The sequence below is a fragment of the Aegilops tauschii genome, chromosome 7, assembly GCF_002575655.3.
Source record: "Aegilops tauschii subsp. strangulata cultivar AL8/78 chromosome 7, Aet v6.0, whole genome shotgun sequence".
Lineage (NCBI taxonomy): Eukaryota > Viridiplantae > Streptophyta > Magnoliopsida > Poales > Poaceae > Aegilops > Aegilops tauschii.
Window position 1 is genome coordinate 158,025,390 of NC_053041.3, and position 11,298 is coordinate 158,036,687.

An 11,298-nucleotide genomic window follows, 5' to 3' on the forward strand; every position below is an offset into this window, starting at 1 on the left:
GATATTAAGTCTCGTACTATCTACATTCAAATGTTGTTTTTAGCCCCCCCCCCCCCCCCGCACACACACTACATACTTCCTCTATCGGTCAATCTTCCTCTCCTAACCACCTTAGGAAGCTATCGGTTTCCAACACACATTCATTCTTTCTCTCCAGGTTTCGATCTCTAACTCTCTCAACTACACAACCCCCTTTTTCCACTCTGTTACCAAATGTATTTACCTCACACACCCGCCATTGCACCCATGCCGAGCTCTCTCTCTCTCCCTCTCCCTCTCACCCACTCGCGCTAAATACATGCATTGCCTAGCTAGCCCCCCAACCTCTCATGCGCACGCACGCACGGTGTCTATCTAGGTCACTCCCTCGAGACTGTCTCACTCTTTCTTCCGCACGGCAGGCCACACTCGCTCAATCTCGCTCTCTTTATCTGAGTCTCGTTTAACCTCGTTTTCTTTCACACACAAATGATATATCTCCCTGTACGGGCCTCGATCGACACACTCTATACTCTCTCACGCAGATTGTCTATCTAGGTCAGTCCATCCAAGCCGCCGCACTCTTTCGACCTCATGGCGGCCACGCTCGCTCAATCTCTCTCTCTCTCTCTCCCTCTCTCTCTCTCCCTCTCTCTCTCTCTCTCTTTGTATGTCTCGATTGACCTCGCTCTTTCTCGGACAAAAACGACATATCACCATGTTTGAGCCTAATTCGACCTATTCACATTGTATACTCTCTCACACACATTGTCTATCTAGGTCACTCTCTCCAACCCGTCTCACTCTTTCGATCGCACGACGACCCTATGTGATCGATTGACCTTGCTTCCTCCCATGCACAAAATATATCTACACATCTGTGACTGGATCATCTCTCAAGCTCTATCTTACAGCCCTCACCCTTGCCAAAAGCTCAATCGGACAATATCTCTCCAGAGCATATATATCTGTTCAATGAATGCTGGACCACACTCACTTTGTCTCTCTATCTATATGTCTCTCGATTGACCCCGCTTTCTCATGCCGTATCTTCCACACATTGAAGACCTCTCCATCCCTCCCAAAGCCAGAGCTATTTACATTGCGAGGGGCACTCCAACCTTGGATTAATTTGTGTAGGCATTTGTTCCGGTCGGTTTAGATTATATTTTCATAGCATTCGGCCCACAACTACTCCAAACACCGTTGCGACCCCCGCAACTCCCCTAGTTGATTTCCCTCTGGCTCGGTCATCGCTCTCTCGCACGTCCTTTCTCGCCTTCAACGTCGCACCATGGTATTATTGCAAAACACTTTGTTGTTCTCTTTAATTATTATAAATAAGCTACAAAACTACACACCGATACTCCACTTGGAATGGAACAAATTTTTACCCACAAATTAAAGTGCTACAAACTACACACCGAGGGGCCCACATGTCATGAAACAAATTTGGACCCATATACAAATTAAAAAGTAAAGGACGAGGATCGAACATGCGACCACGACACGTCAATAGGGAGCATACGTAGAACAGCAATGTTTGTTGTACCTCCCTTTGTTCACGTAATGTTTTTATATTACCACAGCCTATTTAATGGATAACATGTAATATTATTTTTAGTACTATTCGCCTTCACCTACCGGTGGGTTCCATGTGTGCTCTCTCTCTCCTCCCCGTATGCGTTTAGACGCACGGGAAAACACGAAGAACTCACGGGCGATGTTGCCGTTGACCATATCTGGACGCGTTCACAAGTTACGGCACCAGTTTCACGTGCTAGCAGCACGAGTCAGTGTGTACATGCAATGCACGTTAATTTGGAAGTATATTAAGTGCATGCGGATATTAAGTAGGATATTATTTGCATGTTATTATGTGATTAGCACTATTTTTGGCATGAAATTAACTGCACGCTAAACGTGTTGAGCGCTCGACATTGAAGCAGTCTAGGTCGTTGGATGACAAGGAATACATGTGGCTTGTTGACGTTTTATATTTAATTTGATACGGCTCTAGCAGAACATTCAATCGATCAAACCATAGATTTCGTTCAATCTGACTCCGACTTTAAATTATACGACGATCAATCTAAAATAAACGGAAATGATAAACATTCGGATTTTAAGCATGGCAATCCGAACGTTTTTCATGGCAAATTTAGATTACGCGGTGGCGGTGGGGGCGTCTTGCGGTGGGAAGCGGCTCCTCTGCTGTGCTCTGTGTGTCGTCGGGCCACTAACCGACGGCGACGGCGGCGCCTTGTGCTGTTGTTGGCGTACTCCTGGACGTTGGCCAAAATGTTCTAGACTTCGGAGCGAATCAACTGGCGGGAGGAGGCGACTGGCGTTGGCGCAAGGAAGCGGTCGGCGGCGGCCATCCATACCGCTGAGGGGTGCACTGGCACCTGCGCGGGGACAGGCGCTGTCAACGGCGCGGCGGAGACATTTGTGTGCACGGGCACCGGCACGGGCGCGCACATCAGTGCACGCGCAGGCGCATGCGCTAGCAGGTGCACGGGCACCGGCACGGGCGTGCGCGTCAGTGCACGCGCAGGCGCATGCGCTGGCAGGTGCACGGGCGCGCGAAAGTCGGCAGGGAACTCGTGGCATCAAGCTCGGCGACAATGTGTAGCTCCCAGCCCATCAATGCCACGGGGATGGGCGTTGGCGCAGTCGGGGCAACGGGAGCCGGAACGGGAGCGGGGACAGGCGCGACGTCTTCCTGCAAGGCCAGTTCAAGCTCGTCCCAAAGCGCCTTATGTTCCTGAGACTCCGGCTGGGTGTCTTCCTCAGGAAACTGGAAGACTAAGGGCAGACCATCGTGATGCGGCATGGCGTACGTTTAGGTCAGGCTGGTTGGAGGTAGACAACAGGAGAATCAGAGAGGAAGAGAGAAGATTGTAGCGATACCGGGTAGTGCGGGGTTGATTTTAAACTGCGGCACCGGTGACATTAAGTGGGAGCAGTTGGGACGAAGGTGGGCGGCAGAGTCTGGTCAAAGGGCTCGCCTTCCAGTGAGCCTGCACAGCGGTCTGCTTGCACGCCTCCCTATTAGCCGGCCCAGCAGTCTGCTCGCACGCCTCCGGTCGACTCACACGCTTGCTCGGACGGCACCTGCCGATGAGAAGCGGGACTCGTGGCGGCACGTAAACGCCCATGGTTTCAATAGTGAAAGCGTTCGCCTTAACGTGATAGGTCTTTGTTCCAAAATACCTTGGCTCTTCATTTGTGCAACTTGTCATAAGCAGCTTGTCTCAAATTGAAGAAAAAAATTACGAAGTAATATTTGTGCCATATCATGTGACCAAGAATTTATGGTCACTTTTGGGTTTTCTGAAATTTAAGATCCAGGATTCAAAACAATATCATAACCTGCATCATGCAATAAATTTTCAAGCCATACATCTGTCCTGTTGTATTTCTTAAGAAAGGATTTGGTCAAACATTTTGCTTAGTTAGACTTCAGACAAGTTATATATGCAGAGTAAAAGGATAATCCCTCCGTACCAGTGCATTGCCTGATATATTAACTCAAGTACTAGGCACAAACAAACGGGCTCAATTCTGTCCTCATCCTGGTGTAGTAGTAGTAGTAGTAGTAGTAGTAGTAGTAGTAGTAGTAGTAGTACTAGGCAATGCAGTTGACGGGTGACCTTGGCGAGCGGCGACCGAGGGAATTGAACCGTGATCGGCACGGTAGGTAACGTTGTCTAGTTACTAAAGCATCCCTCCGTTGTTCATCGGTAGTCATTACGGACCGGGGACATGAGGGGAATTTCCTAGGGATGGAATTCTGGCCACCAGATATTTCGACTCGAAACGCGGAGGCTCGACTGGTTGGGGTTTCCTAATGTGCGTACCACGCACGCCACCAGAAGGACATGAGCCCGGTTTTTTTTTAGGATCAACACGAGCCAAGGTCTCGCTGGTACGCCATTGGGTCCTACCATTTGAGAATATGAAAGGAACCTTTTTAATTGCCGAACGAATCTATGTGTATTACAATGCATGTATTTTCCTTGCAAATACTAATCTCAACGTGGTAATTGATTTCTGATGAGTTGTTGAATTAGAGTGAGTTTGTGATATAATGATCTCAACGTGGATTTCACATTTCATGGCATCCCTAGTAAGTTTTTCAATGAAATTAAAATTTAAATGATGAACAATATGGAGGTGAGAAAACTTTGTATGTATCAAGCATATGACCACACACACACACACACACACAGAGAGACACCCACACACGAACACAACAACAATCCAATAAGTATAGTGCATCTATTTTCCAAACCATGCATGTATGACACAAATTCAAAAATACTCCTTCTGTTCCTAAATATTAGTCTTTTAGAGATTTCAACAAGTGACTACATACGGAGCAAAATGAGTGAATCTACACTCTAAAATATGTCTATATACATCTGTATGTGCCAGTCCATTTGAAAACTCTAAAAAGACTAATATTTAGGAACGAAGGGAGTAAAATGTAAGACATGCATGGTCCTCAATTCAATATTTAAAATGAACATGAAACTAAAACATGAATATTAAGTCTAGTACTACAGTACATGCAAATGTTGTGTTTAATTAGGCAGAGCTTTGATTATCGGGGGTCAACCCCTCGACCTTAGATAAAATTCTGAAGCTCTGTTTAGGGTTGTTTAGATTATATTTGTCCCCACCCTACCAACCACCGATTGGTTGTGCACCCCCACCCCTCCTCCTCGGGAGAATATCATGTGCCCCCATACCTTAGATGCTATATGCCGATACGAGTTGCTTGGAGCTTGTAGATCTGAGATATAGCAGCTCACATGATGTCTTAATATTTTTACAGGAACCTTGATGAGTTTGAGAATTGCACACAATTTGTACAAAAATTACTCAGATGCCCTTGGATCCCATATCCAACGACCTCGAAGCTTGTATCATCTTAGGATCTAAGATGAAGGAGGACATCATATTCTCCTGTATGTAAGAATATCGTGTGCTACCACACCTTAGATGCTTTGGTGATACAAGCTCTTCGGAGCCGTTGGATTTGTAACCCAGCACCTCCTCGGTGGTTCGAATGGTTTTTTGCAGAAAAGCGCCCAAAGAGTTCGGCCACTGCTTACAAGCACAAAGACTGCTCAGATGCCATTGGATCTCAGATCAAACGACCTCGAAGCTCGTATCACCGTAGCATCCAAGCTGCGAGAGCACCTTATGTTTTCTCGCACGGGAGAAGATGAGGTGCTCCCGCACCGTAGATTCTATGGTGATACGAGTTCACGGAGATCTAACGGCCCACAGTAGGAGGTTTGAATGTTTTTGCAATATACGGCTGAGAGAGTTTGGGAATTGCGCAGAAAGTACAAGTACTATGCATGTGCCATCTGATCAATGATCATACGACCTAGATGCTCATATCACCGTAGCGGGTAATTAAGCTACATGGAGCACCTAATATGAGCAACGGGGAGCCGTTGGATCCAAGATGCATCAGCACACACGAGGCCTGAATGTTTTATTTGCAAAAAAACCTTTGGAGAGTTTGGAAATTGCGCATAATTACAAAGACTACTCCCAAGCCATTGGATCTCACTTCCAACGGTGTAAAAACTCGTATCACCATAGCATCTAAGCTGCGGGGTGGATGTCATATTCTATGCCGCTGTCATTTTTATTCGTAAACTTTCAAAATACGTGTAACTCGTGTCGTTACTTGTCTAACCGCGCAAATTGTTTGTTCAAAAAAAACCATCCTACACTGAAATATCGGAACAACACACGGGGTCCCACTTGTCATTAATCAAATTTGGACCTAAAACTAACAAATCTGAAAGACGAGATTCGAACTAGCAACCTAGACTACAAAGCGTAAGTCGATAGCCTGAAACAACAACGGTTGTTGGCTTTGTCCCATAACTTGATTTTATACAGTACTCCCTCCGTCCGAAAATACTTGTCATCAAAATGGATAAAAAGAGATGTATCTAGAACTAAAATACATCTAGATACATCCCCTTTTATCCATTTTGATGACAAGTATTTCCGGACGGAGGGAGTATTACATTGAGTAGAGTAGAGGGAGTGCCTCGTCAACACGTGCATGACCGTTGACTCACTTACTGGTGGGTCCCAGGTCTGCGATCTCTCTCTTCTCTCCATCATCTAACCTTTGCACGGGCACACACGAAGAGCAGCGCTAGCTTGCCATGGTGTTATTACAACTAAAAAAGCTTGGAAAATAGAAGAATCGCCTAGAACAAGAGACGTTGTGGCTGGTCGAGATGGAGCTAACCACACCTATCCTCCGTGCCATGTTAGCATGATGAAGCTGTCTGGCTAGTGGGGTGTTTTCGACCGACTGGCTGGGTTCCGAGGTCGAACCATAGGTACTACGTCTGATACAGTATATTTTTACACACATATTTTTCCTCCGTGCCGAGACATGGCAGACCCTACCGCGCGGTTTCGGGGTCCTCCCGGGTGGTGCACGCATATATTCTTCCTGACGTGGGACGCCCTACCGCACATTTTCGCCGAAGCAAGTAAATGAGTCGTCAAGTCACGAAAGACCACCTTTCCCGCTGATTACATTAGCGAAGCATGGTGGCTAGCAAGTTGGGCTAGTTCGACCGATTAGCTAGGCCGCCGCCACATTTCTTTTTTCACCCCTTTTTTTATCTACTTGCCGGTAGGTAAATTTAAATATCCACCGCGGCGTTGCTCTGGTGTTTGGGAGCGGCAGGATTTTTTATTTTTTGATTGACGGGAGCAGGCGCGGCAGGATTTTTAATTTTTTGATTGACGGGAGCAGGCACGGCAGCAATTAGTCACGATGGCTCCGCCGGTAAAACCCACTGCTCCCTGATGTGAGAAGTTGTCGACTGGTGTTTTACCTTGGTGAAAACCAAAAGATTCCCCGCTCCTCGGCTGGTTCCCTTCGCCTTCTCGTAGATTGCATTGCCTTTCAGCCGTTTCGCCCCCTGCATCACCAACGTCGTGCGCCTCGAGAAGCAGAGGGACTTCGGTGGTGTTCAGGCGCCCTCGGCATGGGCATGTCCATGTCTTGGCGCAACATGACCGTTGGATCAAACTCAGACGATGCAGATCAGTCACTGTAGCACAAAGCGTGTGGGTGTGTTTGGTTGCATTCTCATCTCAATATAGTTGTTTCCACTTCGTGTATTTGTGTTAACCTACTAGTGTGGACTCATGCACCCTTCATGCACTCTTCCAAACACCCAAAAGTGGGCCGAGAAGGGAACTTTTGCTCCCGTCCCGTGCACCCTTCATACACCCTGCCTAACACTATTTGTGCTTCATATGGTTCATGTTTCATGGAGTACTGTAGCACCGTACTCTCCGTGCGCTGTCGACCTAGTTCTGTTAACATTGATCTCACCATTCATTCTCGACCGGACAGTCGAAAAAGCGGTACTATGTTACTACATTACTGTTCATATAGTTGTGCGCACAACATCATTTGTTGTCATCATATCTTACTGCACTAGCAACAAGATTATGTAGTACTGACGTATGAACCACTGCACATGCCCAGTAGTAGGAGCACTGTGTTTGTTCAAGTGGCTGCCATGTTCCGCACTCCTCCGTCGTAAGAGTGGAAACGCTTGCTGTAATCTTTTTTTCTTCAAAAAAACAGTGGACACGCTCTACCATGCGGATCCTCCTCCAGCCATGCACCAAATTACTCACTTTCGCCGACGTGTGGGACAGCCAGCATCGGGGTCCACCAGCCATGCACTAAATTACTCCGTAGTAGAGTGACGGTAGACTACCCTGATCGAAGCGCCGCAGTAATGCCCAATGAGCCGTCAAATCACAAAACCCCCTCCTTTCCAGCAGTAAGTTGGACGGACGAAGCAACCATCATTTCACTCTTCTCTCTCAGCTTCCTCTCTACCCAACTCGCTTCTCCCTCATCTTGTTCCTCATTTCTTCAAGAAAACCCCGACCTGCTTCTGCCATTGTTCTTCTCTCCCAAAGAAGGAAAGGTGAGCGCATCAATGGTGTTGATTCTGGCCAAGGCCCAGTCTTGCAACCCCGAGACTGATCCTATAACTCCCTCTCTGTTCTTCTTTTGGGTTTGTGATTATGGTTTCTTTTCTTTTATTTCTATTTGATAGTTTCTTGATGGACGCTGGAGCACTGGCCGAAGTGATGTCTATGGCTCTGGCCAAAACCGTCGAGGCTCATGGTATGAAGAAGCGCAAGCACCCCGCCAAGACTACCGCAGACAAGCTCAAAGCCATCGCCCGGTCCAAGCCCCCCTCTCCCGGATCCCTCATTAAGCAAGTCCAGGTAATATCTCTTCTTGACGATCTTTTTCTCGATCTTGATCGTGTTTTTTCATCTAACACGCAGTACTAGTACTAGTAGTACAACTTTCTGGGTGATCTTGCATGTGATTTTTGTGTGCCAAATGACGGTTCTAAATTCCTCTTTTGACCAAAACATGCGAGAGGTTGACACTAATTTCTTATATATTTCTTTCAACTATTCCCTCTGTCCCAAATTTCTTGTCTTAGATTTGTCAGATACGGATGTATCTAATACTAAAATGTGACTTGATACATCTGTATCTAGACAAATCTAAGACAAGAATTTTGGGACGGAGGGAGTACTTTATGAGTGGACTTTATGAACATCAATGCTACCTTTGAAGAGGGTATATTTGCCTCAGTAACTTGTGTTATGGATATTGCAAGTAATCCCTCTGCTCTCATGCCTTTGAAGACATGTTCTAGTGTCTTTGTTCACTCATTTCTGTGCATATATGTAGTCATATATGGAGTATAATATTGAAAATCATCTTATATTTCTGAACGGAGGTAGTAATAAAATATGGTTTCTGTTTGAATTAGAACCAGGTCCGAGGTGGAGATGAAGTTCTCAAAGTCATCCCGTGTGAACTGGAAGACCTGAGGATGAGTTCTACTGCTAAACTATCCAGCTGTTGTGTCCTTGTCGCCATGTGTCCTGAACTAGTGTTTTCCTGTAGCATTGTTGTCAGGCGTGTTCTCGAGGCTGTACTTGACCACAACAATTTCCTGGCCGTGCCTTCGATTACGAAGGGTGTGGTTCTTGTAAAGCTTCCCAACAAATATGATGCGGCCTGTCTTCATCATCATGTTTATGAGTGGAAAGACCACTCTGTTAGGTTCTCCAAGGTTGACGAGATGGTGATGGTGCATGTAGACATCTCTCACGAAGTCCATGGCCTAGTCAGTTATGCGGGGTTCATCCCGTAGGTCGGTGGCAAGAAATAGTCTGCAGAGTTTAATTAGTGCAACTTCGCTTGTCTGTAGTAAGTACTATTGTTCAGTACTTGATTTGTGTTTGTGAACCCTCTATTGTTTATTAGTACTGCCGCTTTTGGTGTGTGGTCAGTCCTGAGAATGGTCTATGTTAATGTCTGTCCACTCAATTCAGTCCATATATTTTGAAGTATCCAGTTCATCTTTTTTGTGAGGATGGTTTATCAATTATGGTTACACTCCAATATCTGTATGCATTGCAGGGTTTATCGCACCCACTAGGATTTCTAGTCCCATGGATGTTCAGTCCATACGATTTGTCACGACCTTTGGACTGTCCTGCTTGTTGGAGTAGGCGGGGCCCCTGCATGCCACCCGTAGTTGGATGATCAATCTTCTATTTAGTACTTCAACATAGTGATTTCCTGGTAAGGATTCACTCATGTCACATCAAGTAAATCTTATTGATTTACTGTTTAAATCTTATTGATTTAATGTCATGTTTTCTTTCTTTTCCTGCAATTTTACGATGCAGGTTTTTCCCTCTGACATTCATCATAGAATAAACCGTTTGGTTTGCTCTACGATGGCTATTTTTGCAGGTTTCACTTCTCATGTCGTGTCAGTAACGAAGGCACTGTCCATCACTTATATTACTGGGAAAAATTGGATCAGTCTGTTGTCTGAGTACAAGCTGAATCCCTATCATGAACTGCAGTTTGGTTTAACAAAAACGCCACAATTAGTCCTTCTCGTGTTTAAAAGAAATGAAGAAAAAACTGGATCACGGTCACGAAGCCTAGTCAAGTTAGAAAGCTGATCATAGCAGACCAGACACGATCGCCGCTGTCTCGCACATCGGTACCACCTTCAGCTATGGATCGAGCACCGGTAGTTGCTCTAGCACTGACAGCGGTAGTAGCTCAGTCTGATCCAGCTGAGGATTGGGCACCGACCGCGTCAGCGGATCAGGCTGGTCTACCGGAGGATCGGGTATCGACACCGGTACCTGCTCCGACACCGGCACCAGCTCTACATCGAGCACCATCTCCGGCAGCAGCAGCAGCTTTGGCACCTGCACCAACACTTGCACTTGCATCTGCTCCGGCCCGTGCAGTGGCAGCTGAACGAGCAGTTGCGCCGGCAACAGACTGGGCTACAGTTCGCACTTCATATACCAAAGTCCTTACAAAAACCGACATGTCCACCTTCTTGGTAAGCATTGGCCGCCCAAGTGTTTCGTTCTTTTTTCTTTCCATGTTGTTTCGCATGATTCACTATGTTGATCTAACTGTTTGGGTATGTCTTCTTGTTTGCAAACAGAGAATTCCTAGAGCAACGAGGGAGTAGTTCAACAATCCGGGCGACAGCGGCCAGGTTTCTCTTACCATGTGCAGCCTTGGTGTGAATGAACCTGCTCAATATACCGTAATTACAAAGGATGGTTGCATGAGGATTGATGCTAAAGGATGGTCAAGGTTCAAATCTAAATCATATCTTGCGGTAGGGGATAATCTCAAAATCGAACTTTCTCGGCAAGGAGAGCTGGTCCAAATCAACATTGAAATTCTTCAGTAGCAGCAGGCAACTGCCGAACTGATATATCCTCCGAGAGATTTTGATGTAATAATCTGGCATGGTGAAACAAGTGTCATGTGTGTATAAGTAATACGACAGTATTATTTATCACATGGTATATCATTGATAGAATTGCAACTCTCATTGCTGGTTAGGAACTGTCGTTTGATTTCATTCCAACAACTGTCGTGCTTTATTCAATTTTGTGTATTCGCCTTACGACAACATCTAAAACCAGTGCCGTACCGATCGCTTGCAATATGAAAAGCGATGAGGTAGAACACATGGGCCCCAGACATGCAGGGTGGGCCTGCAGCCCAAAGTCCAGAACCGTGAGTCTGTCTGAGTATTATATTCTAAACTGAACCCCCATAATGCCCGTGCGTTGCACGTAACATCAAGATGCATTTGTATGAATATTTTATCTTGTGAGAGAAAAGGATGAACGAGGGAAGGCCTTATTTGCAAA